Consider the following 18,463-nt stretch of genomic DNA (forward strand, 5'->3'; position numbering starts at 1 on the left):
TACCTTTATGTGATTTAGAGTAGCAAGAGAATTTCCTTTTTCTAGGATTCTGTGATCGCCAGATATCCAACCACTCAAACTCATCTGTGATATTTTTCAGTGCAGATTTTAGTGCCCGATTTTTATATATATATATATATATATATATATATTTTTTTTTTTTATTGCCAATCCTACATCTATCAAAAGTTTCATCCATCACCATATTATAGTCCCCAATTACTATCCATGCTGTATCCATGGCCTATCCATGGTGGTTACAGTATCTTTGGTCAAGTGCATCTCTTGAAAACAAATAATAGCGGGGAGAAATTTTTTAATAACATTAAATATTGCCATTCGTCTCACCCCCGTACCTAATCCTCTAACATTAATGAAACGATTCGCATATTTTATGAGAGATAGAGATAGAACCCCCACACCTTTGACCCAGTGGGCACTAGCCCCTGGCTCTCTTCCATAGCATTAAACCCCCCCCCATCCCCAATCCCATCCGTTTAATTAGACAGTTTGTCCTCGATCCATGCTTTGCTATCTTCCGGGGAATAAAAAAAAACAGACTTTGTCTTGCCATTGAACGCGTAACCTAGCCGGGAACATCATTGAATAACTCCCATTCTTCCTACGCAGTTCTTTTTTAATCTCTAAAAAACGGGTTCTCTCTTGCATAGTTTCCTTGGCATAGTCTGGAAATAACATAACTGTAGCCCCATTGCAATTTAACTTTCCCTTATTCCTGGCTCTATGTAAAATTTCATCTATCCTTAGCCGACAACAACTTGACTAGAATTGCTCTAGGTCTTGTACCGGTAGGGGGGGCGGTTTGGAGAGGACTCTGTGCACTCTCTCCACAAAATCCTTTAATGTTGAGACCTCCTGTCCGAATTGCTTTATAAACCAATTCTGGACAAATGTAAACACATCCCCTCCCTCCAGAAATATCATTCAAATAACAGGGCATCTTAAGAGTCCTGTATTGTTATTTATCGTCACTACCTCCCCGAGTCGGAAGTGGGTAATTGCAGCGCGCCCCCTGCTTTCCTTCAATTCTTCAGTTTTAATAGCTTTACCCACATTTCCGCTTGATCACAATTAAATTTCATCCATTGATCTCCCTTGGATGTGGTCTCTCTTTCTCACGCTCCCTCTCCGGGGTGGAACCCTGATTCGCCGCTAACCGTGATCAACATGGTAGGCGGAGAAAAGAACATCGAAAGTTGATAGAGCAGATATCCAATTGGATCGTGATCATCACGGGGACGTGCGACATGACATGGTGGGGCAATATATTTGCACACGCCTACATGAACTGACCGATGGTTCTGCCCCCTGCAACTTCTGGGTCTCCAAATTGGGCACATGGCCTGAGCTTGCCCTTTACGCCTTGGAGGTGCTGGCCTGCCCTGCAGCCAGTGTATTGTCTGAACGTGTGTTTAGCACGACTGGAGGGGGTTATCACAGGTTATATTTCCCAATGTTTTAGGGTGTACCCTAATTTTAAAAAGATTAATTAAATTTAAAACCAAAAAGCAGTGTAGGCTACCTCCTCCTCATCCACCTACACCGCCACATCCACCGCCTCCGAAATTCACGGATTTCAGGGTTCTGAGGTTCCAGCGTATGTGCCCTCCTACCTTATGGGTCGGCTCATACAGTTAGGAGAACAGGGCCAGATTTAGGGATGCTTTAGGAGGTGACCTGCTCCCTTATTCCGGCGTACTGGCCTAGCTGCTACCTATTATCTCTTTACATTGTACGGTGGGGGGTTTCCCCCACTCCCCACCGTGACACTACAACTCCTCCCTCATAACTCTGTAAGGGGCCAACTCTTTCAGATTTAAACTTTTTTCCATTTATATAATTGAAGAACATTTTTTCTGTTCGTTTTACTCTTTGGCAATGAGTCTCTCTGTCTCCAGCTTCGCTGCTTTTATCGGTCTTTTACATATTTAATTTTTTTCCTTATAGTTTTTCAATGCTTCCTCACTACCCTTCTGTTTTAGTGATTTAAAGGGAACCTGTCATCAACTTTATGCTGACCTCACTGAGGGCAGCATAAAGTAGTGACAGAAATGCTGATTTCAGGGGTGTGTCACTCATGAGCTGCAAGTGGCTGCCGAGAACCAGCATCATAATCATTGCAGCCCAGGCCTTGAAAAGAGTCAAATCTACCTGATCATGTTTATTCATAATCTCCTGCTCTCCCCACCCATCTTCTGATGATTGGCAGTTCTCTCCTAGACATAAAGGGATAAAACTAGATAGAAGACTGTCAGTCATCAGCAGGTGCACAGGGAGAGCAAGAATTCATGAATAACCATGACTCTTCTCAGGCAGCCGTGACTCTTTTCCAGCCCCAGTCTAGAATGATTGTGATGTTGGTTCTTGGCAACCATTTACTTTTAACTTATAAATGATAGACCGCTGAAATCAACTCACCTGTCTCAACTTTATACTGCCGTTAGTATGGGCAGCATAAAGTTGATGACAGGTTCCCTTTAAATGCTTTATTTTGTCATTCATTGCTCCCTTTATATTTCTATTTATCCACATTGTTTTTTTCTTGGTCCTCACCCTTCTATTCCCATACGGTATGTAGCTCTGACAATTAGAGTTTAGGATGCCTTTAAAAATATCTCATTTTGTGTCTGAATTCCTATTCCAGAGGACATTGTCCAGTTAGTGAGGTTGATGGCCTCTATTAGCTGGTCAAATTGTGCGTTTTGGAAGTTTGTCAATTTTTCGTGCCTCCGTAAAGAAACACTCTTTTGAGTGACAATTGGAATGTTATTACTTTGTGGTCACTATTTCCCAGGTGTCCCCCAACCTGCACATCTGTTGTTCTGTCAGCTCTATTGGTTAGTACTAAGTCCAGTATGGCCGTCCCTCTAGTCGGGTCCTGAACCAGTTGGGAAATGTCTTTAGTTATTGCCAAGCATCTGTTTCCTTTATGAAATTCACAGGTTTCAATTTCCCAGTCTATATCTGGGTAGTTGAAGTCCACCATAATAATGACCTTTATTGTGATTTACCGCCTCATCCATTTCCCTTAGGGCCCATTTACATGACCGCATATTTGAGTCCGCATCCGTTCCGCAATTTTGTGGAACGGATGCGCACCCATTCATTCGCAAAAGATGAGAACAGCACATCGTGTGCAGTCCACATGCATACTTCCGTTCTGTGGCCCCGCAAAAAAGTTAAAAGATGTCCTATTCTTGTCCGCAATTGCACATGGCTGGTATCCATGTTTTGCGGATCTGCAATTTTAGATTCTCTGTAGACTCTGGTATATCAGGTGGCTTATAACAAACTCCTATCAGTATTTTATTATTGTTTTTGCCTCCATGTATTTCTACTCACAGTGACTCCACATGTTCATGTCCCTCACTTATATCTTCCTGTAGTGTGGGCTTTAGACAGGACTTTACATAAAGGCAAACCCCTTCCCAATTTTCACAATCCTTTCTAAACTGACCGTAACCCTTTTCTTATGAACTGTTCTGGTCCCTCCCTCCATTCCACCCCCCGTTCCATTACCTTGTCCCAGGTCACTATCTTCCCCTGCTATAATGGGACTACCCTCACCCCAAGTCCCTAGTTTAAACACTCTAGCCATCTTCTCCAAGAAAACAGCTGCACCTTCCCCACTGAGCAGCAGTCCATCCCTACTATACAGCCTGTAGCCGACAAAGAGGTCAGCCCGTTTACTTTTATTTTCAAGCAATCACCCACCTTTGGTACAAAAAAAATCCCTTCCATACTCATAGTATCAAAGAGTTAGATGCATTGTGACATGACTCAGGGCCTGTTTAAAAGGTTGAACATTGACTTTGGTTGAACATTGACTTATAGGATAGCTACCTTACATCTGGTGGCATTAGAGGCAGAGCTTGTTAAGAGCTTATTTGCATACCCTCTTCTCAGAACTCCAGAGCAGCATTGCCTGGTCTAAAAGACTCCTCATGTCGTTTCGTTTAGGCGCTGTCCGTAATGAGAGATAGGGTCTCCTGAATCCTTATCTACGCCTCTCACCCAGTACTATCTGCTATGCACTGATGAGGGGCAATCATCCTGAAACAGCTGTCTGCAGATGAGCGCTGGCTTATTTATCATCCAAGTCATGTTTCAAGGTTTGTTTAAAAGGTTGACCATTTACTGATGGGACAGCTACCTTACATCTGGTGGCATTAGAGGCAGAGTTTGCCAAGAGCTCATTTGCATACCCTCTTCCCAGAATTCAAGAGGAATGTTGTCTGGCCTGTAAGACTCTTCATGCCATTTAAACGCTCTCCGTAAGGAGATATAGTATCCCGTGAACTTTGCCTACATGATAAATGCAATTTGCTGAAGTGAGACAACCCCCTTCAAGGGAAATTGTCACCAGGACTGACATATACAGCTGATTAAGGCTAATTTCACACTCGCGTTTGGTGCAGATCCATCATGGATCTGCACAAACGCATCCGTTCAGATAATACAACCGCATGCATCCGTTCAGAACAGATCCGTTTGTATTATCTTTAACATAGCCAAAACGGATCAGTCTTGAACACCACTGAAAGTCAATGGGAGACCGATCCGTTTTCTATTGTGCCAGATTGTGTCAGTGAAAACCGATCCGTCCCCATTGACTTACATTGTGTTTCAGGACGGATCCGTTTGGCTCAGTTTCATCATGCGGACACCAAAACAAGCGGAATGGAGACGGAACGGAGCCAAACTGATGTATTCTGAGTGGATCCTTATCCATTCAGAATGCATTAAGGGCAAAACTGATCCGTTTTGGACCGCTTGTGAGATCCCTGAACGGATCTCACAAACAGAAACCAAAACGCCATGTGAAAGTAGCCTAAATATTCTTACTGTGCATCCTTCAATCGTTCCTAAACTGTCTTTGTCTATACTCAAAAGCATTGTATTCATGTAAAAAAAAAAATTGCTTTGAAAATGTCCCTGATGTTATGACTAAGTACCTCATGGAGTCATTAGGCTGTAGTTCTGCCTTAGGGGAGCCACGAGTTATCTCCCCGCTCTTACACCCATCTCATTCTTCAAGACCTCCCTTCTGCCTTTCCTACAATGCCCTTTTTGTTTCTGGACATAAGCGCTGGCTGAACGAAATCTCATGCTGGCACAAAAGACTTCTGTGCACTGTCATGATACAGCCATGTGCAGTAAGCGGAGGTGAATACACTTTGGCTTCAAGCGCTCACTGTGCATGGCAGTATTGTGGCAGAGCATGGAAGTCTTCTGAGCCGGCATGAGATTTCACACAGCTGCCTCTGGGGTCAGGAGACAAAAGGGATGGTGTAAGAGACGCAGAGGGGAGGTCTTGATGAATGAGATGGGTGTGAGGGCAGGGAGGTGACCATTGACTCCCCTCGGGGAGCCCCAACGACTCCAGTTTTCTTCTCGTCTTTTCATAAATTTTGCAGGGACGTCCAGTTCTTGGTAATGTCACTGTTGTGCCATGTTTTCTCCACTTGATGATGACTGTCTTCCATGGTATATCTAATACCTTGGAAATTCTTTGGTACCCTTCTCCTGACTGATACCTTTTAACAATGAGATCCCTCTGATGATTTGGAAGCGCTCTGTGGACCATGGCTTTTGCTGTGGGATGCGACTAAGAAAATTTCAGGAAAGACCAACTAGAGCAGCTGAACTGTATTTGGGGTTAATCAAAGGCACTTTAAATGATGGCAGGTGTATGCTGACTCCTATTTAACATGATTTTGAATGTGATTGCTTAATTCTGAACACAGCTACATCCCCACTTATAAGAGGGTGTGCACACTTATGCAACCACATTATTTTTGTTTTCTTCCCTCCACCTAAAAGATTTCAGTTTGTTTTTCAATTGAGTGGTACAGTTTATAGGTCACATTAACTGCCTCCGGACCGCAGAACGCAGGGACGCGTCCTGGAGGCGGTCGATTCATTCCTCCTGGACGCATATACGCGTCCTCTCGCGAGACGCAAGATTTCCTGTGAACGCGCGCGCGTTCACAGGATCGGAAGGTAAGCGAGTGGATCTCCAGCCTGACAGCGGCGATCGTTCGCTGGCAGGCTGGAGATGCGATTTTTATAACCCCTAACAGGTATATTAGACGCTGTTTTGATAAAAGCGTCTAATATACCTGCTACCTGGTCCTCTGGTGGTCCCTTTTGCTTGGATCGACCACCAGAGGACACAGGCAGCTCAGTAATAAGTAGCACCAAACACCACTACACTACACCCCCCCCTTGTCACTTATTAACCCCTTATTAACCCCTGATCACCTCATATAGACTCCCTGATCACCCCCGTCATTGATCACCCCCCCCCTCATTGATCACCCCCCTGTCATTGATCATTCCCTTGTCATTGATCATTCCCTTGTAAGGCTCCATTCAGACGTCCGTATGTTTTTTTTACGGATCCACGGATACATGGATCGGATCCGCAAAACACATACAGACGTCTGACTAGAGCCTTACAGGGGGGTGATCACCCCATATAGACTCCCTGATCACCCCCCTGTCATTGATCACCCCCCTGTAAAGCTACATTCATAGGTCCATATGTTTTTTACGGATCCACGGATACATGGATCGGATCCGCAAAACACGTACGGACATCTGAATGGAGCATGACAGGGGGTGATCAATGACAGGGGGGTGATCACCCCATATAGACACCCTGATCACCCCCCGTCATTGATCACCCCCCTGTAAGGCTCCATTCAGACATTTTTTTGGCCCAAGTTAGCGGAAATTTTTTAATTAATTTTTTTCTTACAAAGTCTCATATTCCACTAACTTGTGTCAAAAAATAAAATCTCACATGAACTCACCATACCCCTCACGGAATCCAAATGCGTAAATTTTTTTAGACATTTATATTCCAGACTTCTTCTCACGCTTTAGGGCCCCTAAAATGCCAGGGCAGTATAAATACCCCACATGTGACCCCATTTCGGAAAGTAGACCATGAAAGATTGAAATTTTTGTCCCAAGTTAGCGGAAAGGGAGACATTGTGAGAAAAAAAAAAAATCAATTTCCGCTAACTTGTGGCAAATTTTTTTTTTTTTCTATCAACTCGCCATGCCCCTCATTGAATACCTTGGGGTGTCTTCTTTCCAAAATGGGGTCACATGTGGGGTATTTATACTGCCCTGGCATTTTAGGGGCCCTAAAGCGTGAGAAGAAGTCTGGGATCCAAATGTCTAAAAATGCCCTCCTAAAAGGAATGTGGGCCCCTTTGCGCATCTAGGCTGCAAAAAAGTGTCACACATCTGGTATCGCCGTACTCAGGAGAAGTTGGGGAATGTGTTTTGGGGTGTCATTTTACATATACCCATGCTGGGTGAGATAAATATCTCGGCAAAAGACAACTTTTCCCATTTTTTTTATACAAAGTTGGCATTTGACCAAAATATTTCTCTCACCCAGCATGGGTATATGTAAAATGACACCCCAAAACACATTGCCCAACTTCTCCTGAGTACGGCAATACCACATGTGTGACACTTTTTTGCAGCCTAGGTGGGCAAAGGGGCCCACATTCCAAAGAGCACCTTTAGGATTTCACAGGTCATTTTTTACACATTTTGATTTCAAACTACTTACCACACATTAGGGCCCCTAGAATGCCAGGGCAGTATAACTACCCCACAAGTGACCCCATTTTGGAAAGAAGACATCCCAAGGTATTTCGTGATGGGCATAGTGAGTTCATGGAAGTTTTTATTTTTTGTCACAAGTTAGTGGAATATGAGACTTTGTAAGAAAAAAAAAAAAAATCATCATTTTCCGCTAACTTGTGACAAAAAATAAAAAGTTCTATGAATTCACTATGCCCATCAGCGAATACCTTAGGGTGTCTACTTTCCGAAATGGGGTCATTTGTGGGGTGTTTGTACTGTCTGGGCATTGTAGAACCTCAGGAAACATGACAGGTGCTCAGAAAGTCAGAGCTGCTTCAAAAAGCGGAAATTCACATTTTTGTACCATAGTTTGTAAACGCTATAACTTTTACCCAAACCATTTTTTTTTTACCGAAACATTTTTTTTTTATCAAAGACATGTAGAACAATAGATTTAGAGAAAAATTTATATATGGATGTCTTTTTTTGCAAAATTTTACAACTGAAAGTGAAAAATGTCATTTTTTTTGCAAAAAAATCGTTAAATTTTGATTAATAACAAAAAAAGTAAAAATGTCAGCAGCAATGAAATACCACCAAATGAAAGCTCTATTAGTGAGAAGAAAAGGAGGTAAAATTCATTTGGGTGGTAAGTTGCATGACCGAGCAATAAATGGTGAAAGTAGTGTAGTGCAGAAGTGTAAAAAGTGGTCTGGTCATTAAGGGTGTTTAAGCTAGGGGAGCTGAGGTGGTTAAAGGTGGAAAAAGTTCTGAAATGAATTATCTTTGTCTAATTTTTTTACATCACAGAAACCTGACATTTTAATAGGTGTGTGGAGACTTTTTGTATCCACTGTACCTATGGCAATGTGTCGATCACAAAAAAATCATTACATGAAAATGAGTAACAGTCTGGCTGACATACCATATGCTGCAATATTAAAGGGGTTGCCCAAGTTCAATACAAATTTTCCCCATGCCACCTAATGCTTTAGAAAGAAATTTAAACTCACCTACCTCTCCCCCAGCATTCTCAGAACCATTGGTCTTGTCCTCTTCTCACTGTTTGTATACAGGGCTGCTGCAGTGATGCAGATATATATATCTGACAGCTGAAGCCAATTACTGTCCTCAGAGGTCTCATACCATATACCACTGAGGAAACTGAATGGCTGCAGAAGTCATGTGCCATCTACCTGCACATAACCTGTGCAGATTGTACACAAACCTCGAGAGGAGGACTGGACGGTCAGAGTAGGAGAAAGAGATGAGTGTATATTTTTTTTTAGATTTATTTAATTTTAAAACATTAGGTGCCATTAGACAAATTTGCAATTAACCTGGACAACCACTTTAACAAGGCAAACCTGTCCAAGAGAAGCCATACAACTGTCTATCATTAAGAACCTATAGAGTAATTAAATTACGGTAAAGTAATCACGCAAAATAATTATGGGAATTTAAGAAAAACCACCTTCGTTTTAGAACTTGATATATGTAGAAAATTGAATACATTTCTGGTTTGAGAAGAGACCTCTGCATTAGAAGGAGTTTGTTAATTGAAGTGACTACCAGTTGTAGTGAGCTACCTTACTAAATATAGACCGAATATCTGCTTCACATAGCTTCCCGAGGCTACTCGAATGGTTCACAACTCATTTTCTGCTACCTTAGAAGGGTTTCCATATTTGTTTCATATATATTTTAAAAGTATATGTCTGGAAAGCATAGAGAGAAAAAGGTGTCCCTTACCTTTAGATTTCAGATCCACACTACATGTCCACAGCCCAACTGGCACTCAGTGCCCAGCCTAATATACAGAGACAGGTGCAAATCTCAGCCGGTGTAAAATGATGACCAATCATAGAGTAATATGAGCCATGTGGATGTAATTTTCATATGTTGCTATTGCTGGAGCTGACTGTGGAAGGGAAATCAGCCATACTTAAAGGGGTTGCCCCACACAGAATATTGCTTTATAGTTAAATCCAGCCCATTGCTCTAAACAATGTTTGTATTTATACATTTTAAAAATGCTGATATCCCCAGCTATTCCAAGAATAATGTTACAATAGTGCCACCTGCTGTTTCTAATGATCAACCTTTATATGTTCACCTCAGTAGATGTGCTGAGGTGGACGCACACAGAGGTTGGGCCTAGCTTCTCTGCTGCCTGAGGGGAACTCTAGAAAGGTGCCCACTCCCCACCAAGAAGACAACACCTAGCTAGAGAGCATACCATGTCAAGATCTCTTTGTAGGGAAGGTGTACTATGTGGTTGCCTAAGGAAGTGGTGAGAGATGTTGCTCTCATTTTACAGTGGTAGGCTAGCCAAGAGCTTGGCTGTTTTTGTCATTGCAACAGAAGTTGAATGGTGCAGAACACCAGGATGCACGCTCAACTGCTGCTACAGTCAAACTCTTCATTGCTTCCATCTTGAGGCTGTAACGCCAGCAGGTAACCTCCTGATAAACAGTGCTAGATACCACTATGTCTGTAGATATCTAAAGAAAAAAAGGTATACGAAAAACGGCTAGCATAATCAATGGATACTAAGTAGATTGTTCATAAACCTCCCATACGCAGTATATAAGGTAAAAACCAACAGCTGAGTATAAGTCATCTATATCAAATCGGCAGGGGCCCGACACCCGGCACCCCCGCCAATCAGCTGTACGAGGACACGGCACGTGCAGGGTGCACATGCAGTCTCCCTTCCTGTCTATGGCAAAGCAGCAGCTAACAGCAGCTGTGAACAGGAAGAGAGACGGCAGGCATAGCACAGTGGTTTATGCTGGATGATAAATCTTGCAGACACAGAGATTGAACTACATTTTTTTGAGTAAAAATATTCCTCTTAGCATTTTTAGCCAAGGAGGAGTATAAGATAAGAAATTGGGTGGCCATAGCGCAGGGATGCCCAACCTGCGGCCCTCCAGCTGTTGCAAAACGACAACTCCCAGCATGCCCAGACAGCCTACAGCTATCGGCCTACAGCTGGGCATGATGGGAGTTTTAGTTTTGCAACAGCTGGAGGGCCACAGGTTGAGCATCCCTGCCATAGTGTTTTTCACTAGCCATATGAAGGCTTGTTTCTTGCAGCACAAACTTTATTTTTCCATTTTGCTCTATGACAGCACCTGTGAGAACTCATTCCCCATCCTGGACAGGAAACAGGAAGCCCAAGAATTGCTTTAAAAGGGAATCTGTCACCTGCTGTTACCATTTTAAGCTGTCACCATCGCTATGTTCACTAAAGTACCTTTTTTCCAGCAGTCTTCTTATAACTTTATTTCATTTTGTGCTTTTGATATAAAAGCGCTTTTTATGTTCCCTCTCCAGTGCCCAGTGACGCCCCCCTGCAGTGCCCAAGAACGCCTCCTGATCCTGAAATAACCTCCCACAGCCCGGCAAACTGTTCCGCCTCCTCCCCACGTCATAGTCTACCTTCTAGAAATGCCCCGTCCTTCTTCCTGTCGGCGGCCAGAAAACTCGCGCAGGCGCAGTACCGCCTGCGCGATCATCAACCTCCTGAGGGCAACAGCCTCAAAAGCCTCACTGGGCATGCGCCGAGCCCAGTGATGTAACCTGAGCGCTGTTGCCCTGAGGAGGTTGATGGCGCAGGCCGCACTGCGCCTGCGCGAGTTTTCTGGCCGCAGACAGGAAGGAGGACGGGGCATTTCTAGAAGGTAGGAGGAGGAGTTCTTGGGCACTGCAGGGGGGCGTCACTGGGCACCGGAGAGGGAAAAAAACGCCCCTCTGGGCACCTTGGAGCCTCATTAGCATAACATAAAAAGCGCTTTTATATCAAAAGCACAAAACGAAATAAAGTTATAAGAAGACTGCTGGAAATAAGGTACTTTAGTGAACATAGCGATGGTGACAGCTTAAAATGGTAAAAGCAGGTGACAGATTCCCTTTAAAAGGTCTATCCTCCTTCCTCTCCTCAGTTTCCTGTCCATAGGACAGGGATTAGAGTTGAACTCCAACTAGGAGAGCAATGTAGGGGGCTGCAGTACCTCCCTCCCACGTAATACCCATAGCGCTGGAGGTTCCACTAGGAGCTGCCGCGCATTGATGATGCTTCCCTCCAGTGAACAGAAGGAGGTGATCAGGATTCCCATTACAGAGCGCATGCTGATGACAGGATATGATGCAAAGGGAGTGACCTCACCGTATATGGGTCTGCGTTCCAGTGTGGAACCGAAAGGAGGAGGCATGATTACAAGCAACCAAAAGTGTTCCAAGCAGTGAGGGATCTCCAGGCGACCACCCAGGGAAGAGTTTATGTCTGCTGGTGATCTGAGCAGCAAGTCTTCCCTAAAAGAATTCTCCAGTGTTATCATGCAGGACGAAAGAGAGGTGGATCAGTGCGCTAAACGCCAGGGGGCAAATCTGGAACAAAGCACTGGACTCATATCTAGCATGGGGAGGCGTTTTTATTTTATTTTATTACAACAGCTATTGGAAGCAATTCCAACCAGAGGTCGCACTAAATTTTTTCCAGAAGTGTAAAAATACTCCTCCTCGGCTAAAAATACTCCACAAAATTGTTTAGAGGAGTACAAATTTTGCGGTAATTCACATATATAATGCATAGGCCCACATTATGAGGCTGATATTTCTGCAGGGAAACCATTGCTAGTCTCCCATGCAGAAATAAATGTGGACAATTTTACATTTATCCAACATCATACACAAAGGCCTCTATCACACGACCGTTTTTTTTTTTTTTTTCGTTTACGGGCCATTTTTTGCGTTCCGTATACGGAACCATTAATTTCAATAGTTCCGCCAAAAAAACGGAATGTACTCCGTATGCATTCAGTTTCCGTTCCGTTGAAAGATAGAACAGGTCCTATTATTGCCCGCAAATCACGTTCCGTGGCTCCATTCAAGTCAATGGGTCCGCAAAAAAAACAGAACACATACGGAAATGCATCTGTATGTCTTCTGTATCCGTTCCGTTTTTGCGGAACCATCTATTGAAAATTTTAGGTCGAGACCAATTTTTTCTATGTAATTACTGTATACTGTATATGCCATACGGAAAAACGAAACGGAAACACAACGGATACAAAAAAAAACTGAACAACGGATCCGTGAAAAACGGACCACAAAACGATGAAAAAGCCATACGGTCATGTGAAAGAGGCCTAAACATAAGACCATTGCTGCCATACACAGCGCCCACCTGAGGCTGCCATACACAGCGCCCACCTGAGGCTGCCATACACAGCGGCCACCTGACGCTGCCATACACAGCGGCCACCTGACGCGGCCACCTGACGCAGCCATACACAGCGGCCACCTGACGCAGCCATACACAGCGGCCACCTGATCGGAGCCCCAGCAGTGTAATCCTGGGGCTCCGATCGGTTACCATGGCAGCCATGACGCTACTGATGCCCTGGCTGCCATGGTAAGCTCCCTGCTGCTGTGTGCACTATGCACAAGGCAGCAGGGAGAGTGTACAGTTCTATTCAGCCTAATAGAGCTTTATTAGGGTGAATAGGACAAGGGATTAAAAGAGCCAGGTTATAGCACCTAAGTTGGAAATTTTTTATTTTTTTTGTAACTTTTTATTTAATAACTAACACCAAAATATTAAGTTTGAATCACCCCCTTTCCCAAATTTACATATAAAATATATAAACAATAAATAAGTAAACATATTACATATCGCCACGTCCAAAAAAGTGCAAACTATTAAAATATTTTAAAAAAATCTCCTATGTGGTGAACGCTGTAACAGAAAAAAAAAAAAACTGTGCCATTCGCCATTTTTTTGTCACCTTGTCCCCCCAAAAAATAGGATCGGACTGTTCGATAATGGGCCAGACGTTCCATAAAATGCGGAATGCACCCTGCTTTTTTGGTTTTATTTTTTTCGCGTGGTAATGAGTATCTCAATACTTTTTCATGGTATCGAAATCAAATAAAATTTTTGGTATTGCAACAACCCTAGTGCTCACCTGAGGCTGGCATACACAGCGCCCACCTGACACTACTATTCTAAACATATTACAAATAGAGTTGAGCGGACATCTGGATGTTCGGGTTCGACAGGTTCGGCCGAACTTCACAAAAAAGTTTGAGTTCGGGACCCGAACTTGACCCCGAACCCGAACCCCATTGAAGTCAATGGGGACCCGAACTTTTGAGCATTAAAATGGCTCTAAAAATGTCATGGAAAGGGCTAGAGAGCTGCAAATTGCATCAAAATGTGGTTAAGAGCATGGCAAGTGCTCTGCAAACAAGCGTGGATAAGGAAATAACTTAACATAAAATACGTAAAAATAAAAAATTATAATCTTGACCTAGGCGGACAAGGTTCATATGGAGTAGGAGGTTGAGGAGGCGGTGGATGTGGCGGTGTAGGTGGAAGCAGCGGTGGAGGAGGTGGAAGCGGCGCTGGAGGAGGAGGAGGTAGCCTACACTGTTTTTTGGTTTAAAATTTATTTATATTTTTTTAAATTAGGGTACACCCCAAAACACTGGGAGGCCACATCCAAAGGAGGTCAATGGATGAAATTAAATGTAATCGAGCAGAAATGTGGGACAAAGTATTGAAGCATAAGCTTCCAAGTTAAGGAGGGGGCGCGTGGAAATTACCCACTCATTTTGGGAATGATATTTTATTTTTTGGGTATGTTACAAGTAGGGGTGCACCGAAATTCCGGCGGCCGAAAATATCGGCCGAAAATGGGCCTAATCCATTTCGGCCGATATTGGTACATATCGGCAGAAAATATGGGGTTTGGGATTTGTCATCCGCGCCGGGCGGGCGGTTTACTTTAAGTCACTGCATCTTTATTTTACCTTACAATCGTGACGCTCCAGTAACAAGTCTGCAGGCAGAGCGGAGGGCGGCGTCACGTCACTTACTCACGTGACGCGCCTGCTCCGCCTCATTCATTCATAAAGTGGGCGGAGCAGGTGCGTCACGTGAGTAAGTGACGTTACGCCGCCCTCCGCTCTGCCTGCAGAGTTGTTACTGGAGCGTCACGATTGTAAGGTAAAATAAAGATGCAGTGAGTGATTAGTCTGCTGTGAGCAGCAGGGCCGGGGCTGTTATGGGTAGGGGGATTGGTCTATGGCACTGCTATGGGGAGGGGGGATCTGTGCACTGTTATGGGGAAAGGGATCTGTGCACTGTTATGCCCATAACAGTGCACATATCCCCTTCCCCATAACAGTGCACATATCCCCTTCCCCATAACAGTGCACATATCCCCCTCTCCATAACAGCGCCACCCACAGATCCCCCTCTCCATAACAGCACCACCCACAGATCCCCCCTCTCCATAACAGCGCCACCCACAGATCCACCTCTCCATAACAGCGCCACCCACAGATCCCCCTCTCCATAACAGCGCCACCCACAGATCCACCTCTCCATAACAGCGCCACCCACAGATCCACCTCTCCATAACAGCGCCACCCACAGATCCCCCTCTCCATAACAGCGCCACCCACAGATCCCCCTCTCCATAACAGCGCCACCCACAGATCCCCCTCTCCATAACAGCGCCACCCACAGATCCCCCTCTCCATAACAGCGCCACCCACAGATGAATTTCATTCATGAAAAAGAATTATTAATAAAATCATTAAAAAAAAAGTATTTTAAAAGTATTTGGGCAAAAAGGCAGTTTCGGTTTTCGGTCAAGGGCATCCTGAATTTTCGGTTTCGGACCAGAATTTTCATTTCGGTGCACCCCTAGTTACAAGGCTTAGAAGTTTAGAAGCAAATCTTGAAATTTTTCAGAAATTTTCAAAAACCTAATTTTTAGGGACCACTACAGCTCTGAAGTCACTTTGCGAGGCTTACATAATAGAAACCACCCAAAAATGACCCTATTCTACACCCCTCAAGGTATTCAAAACTGATTTTACAGGTGTTGCACAAGAGTTATTGGCAAATGGGGATTAAATTTGAGAATTTCATTTTTTTTGCCTAATTTTCCATTTTAACCCATTTTTTCCACTAACAAAGCAAGGGTTAACAGCCAAACAAGACTGTATCTTTATTGCCCTGACTCTGCCGTTTACAGAAACACCCAATATGTGGCCGTAAACTACTGTACGGCCACACAGCGGGGCGTAGAGTGAACCCACCCTCGGAGCCATTTGTGAATGACTGGCCGGAAACCCTATGAAATGATCCCTCTTCCTCCTCCTCCTCCTGTGCCACATCCTCTTCCATCATCGCCAGCAGCGTTTTTTCAAGGAGGCATAGAAGTGGGATAGTAACGCTGAGAACGGCGTTATCAGCATTGGCCATGTTGGTGGAGTACTCGAAACAGCGCAACAAGGAACACAGGTCTCGCATGGAGGCCCAGTCATTGGTGGTGAAGTGGTGCTATTCCGCAGAGCGACTCACCCGTGCGTGCTGCAGGTGAAACTCCACTATCGCCTGCTGCTCGCACAATCTGGCCAGCATGTGCAAGGTGGAGTTCCACCTTGTGGGCACGTCGCATATGAGGCGGTGAGCAAGAAGACCAAAGTTACGCTGCAGCACTGACAGGCGAGCAGCAGCAGGGTGAGAACGCCAAAAGCGCGCACAGACGGCCCGCACTTTATGCAGCAGCTCTGACATATAGGGGTAATTTTTAAGGAATCTCTGCACCACCAAATTTAGCACATGCGCCAGGCAAGGGATGTGATTCAAACCGGCTAGTCCCAGAGCTGCTACGAGATTTCGCCCATTATCGCACACCACCAGGCCGGGCTTGAGGCTCACTGGCACCAACCACTCATCGGTCTGTTGTTCAAGGCCCGTCCACAGCTCCTGCGCGGTGTGGGGCTTGTCCCCCAAACAGATACGTTTTAAAACTGCCTGCTGTCGTTTACCCCTGGCTGTGCTGAAGTTGGTGTTGAAGATGTTACGCTGACCGGATGAGGAAGCGGAGTAGGAGGAGGAAGCAACAGGAGGCAAACTGAAGTGCCCTGCAATCCTCAGTGGTGGAAGGACATGTGCCAAACTGCTATCCACCTCAGGCCCAGCCGCCACTGCATTTACCCAGTGTGCTGTTAGGGAGCTATAACGTCCCTGACCGTGCTTACTGGTCCACGTATCCGTAGTGAGGTGCACCTTGCCACAGATGGCGTTGGGCAGTGCACACCTGATTTTGTCCCCCGCTTGGTTGTACAGGGAAGGGATGGCACGCCTGGAAAAGTAGTGGCGGCTGGGCACAACGTACTGTGGGACAGCCACCGCCATAAGGCTTTTAAAGCTCTCCGTCTCCACCAGACCAAATGACAGCATTTCAAAGGCCAGTAATTTTGAAATGCTGGCATTCAGGGCCAGGGATCGCGGGTGGGTAGGGGGGAGTACTTCCTCTTTCGCTACAGTGTTTGGGAGATGGAGAGCTGAACGCTTCCGTGGGACATTGTGGAGATGCTCGGTGACCCAGGTGGTGGTGTTGCTGGCAGATTGTCTGTTTGCGGGATGACAGGTGGCACTGTCACTTAAGAGGTGGATGAAGAGGACGAGACTGCAGCAGAAGAGGAAGCAGGAGGAGCCTGAGACCTTTTTTGGGTTTTTGAGGTGTCTACTACACTGCAGCTCGTGCTTTGCACTTAGATGCCTGGTCATGCAGGTTGTGCTCAGGTTGAGAACGTTTATGCCTCGCTTCAGGCTCTGATTGCACAGCGTGCAAACCACTCGTGTCTTGACATCAGCACATTGTCTGAAGAACTGCCACGCCAGGGAACTCCTTGGAGCTGGCTTTGGTGTGCTCGGTCCCTTCCTGTGGTGGGCAGTAGCAGGCGTACTGTTTAGGGGATGGCCACTCTGCTTTCGCACCCTGCTCCCTCTTCTGCTGTGCTGGTGGCTCTGTGCGACTAGGGCCTCTTCCTCTGAACTACACAGGTCACTCGCATGACCTTGATTCCATGTAGGGTCGAGGACCTCATCGTCCTCCACATCATCTTCCACCCAGTCTTCACCCCTGCCCTCCTTGTCGGTCTGCACACTTTCGAAAGCCCCAGCAGTTGGCACCTGTGTTTCGTCATCATCTGAGACTTACTGTGATGCTCCTCCCATGTACTCATCTTGAAACATAAGTGGTTGGGCATCGGTGCACTCAATCTCTTTCACTTCTGGGGCAGAGTGATCAAAAAGCAGAAAAGACTGCTACATGACTTGGGGCTCAGACTGCTTGGCTGATTTGCAAGGGGGTGAGGTGAAAGACTGATGGACATCGGCTGCAGGTGCCAACTCTGATCTTTCAGCAGGAGAATGGGTGGGAGACAATGTGAAGGAACTGGAGGCAACCCAATCTACTATCGCCTGTACTTGTTCTGGCCTCACCATTTGTAGAGCCGCATTAGGCTTGACCAAATACCGCTGAAGGTTCTGTCGCCTACTCGCACCTGAGGAAGGTGTTTCACTTGTGCGTGTAGCTGGCACAGATCGACCATGTCCTCTCCCTGCAACAGGAGCTCCACCAGCAGGGCCACGTCCCTTATTTGACGCTGTCCTCATATTTCTAAAATTTAGGATCTTGCCCAAAATGGGTTTTTTTAATACCAGAATAGAAGAACAGTATCTAAAGAGTGCATCTCACATGTACAGATGCAGACAAGGCCACAAATTAAGATTTTTGCCCTAAATGGGTGTTTTTATTAATACCAGAATAGCACAGCAGTAGCATGAAGCTTTTCAGACACAGTGCTAGTGGGGGAGTAGAATAAAGATGTAGCAGAGCTGTATAGGAAGCCATTCAGCCAAAGTGATGTTAGGGGACTGGAGTAGCCACATGTAGCTGAGCTGTATATGCATCTATACAGATACATAGTGTAAGTTTTATACACAACTAGAGTA

At 45.1% G+C, this 18,463-nt stretch overlaps 1 protein-coding gene across 2 annotated transcripts in view; it reads right to left on the bottom strand.

The window, feature by feature from the left end:
• The window catches only part of LOC120989509 (junctional sarcoplasmic reticulum protein 1-like), an 84,367-nt gene that overhangs the window by 43,248 nt on the left and 22,656 nt on the right, over positions 1 to 18,463 (bottom strand). Inside the window, exon 2 of one of the 2 annotated variants that reach the window (XM_040417657.1) lies at positions 9,385 to 9,553. The exons of the other annotated variant lie outside the window; for it this stretch is intronic. The gene's annotated coding sequence lies outside the window, so the exon portion shown is untranslated. The remainder of the gene's footprint in view (positions 1 to 9,384; positions 9,554 to 18,463) is intronic. 2 annotated transcript variants of the gene reach the window in all.

Source organism: Bufo bufo, chromosome 2 (assembly GCF_905171765.1).
Source record: "Bufo bufo chromosome 2, aBufBuf1.1, whole genome shotgun sequence".
NCBI lineage: Eukaryota > Metazoa > Chordata > Amphibia > Anura > Bufonidae > Bufo > Bufo bufo.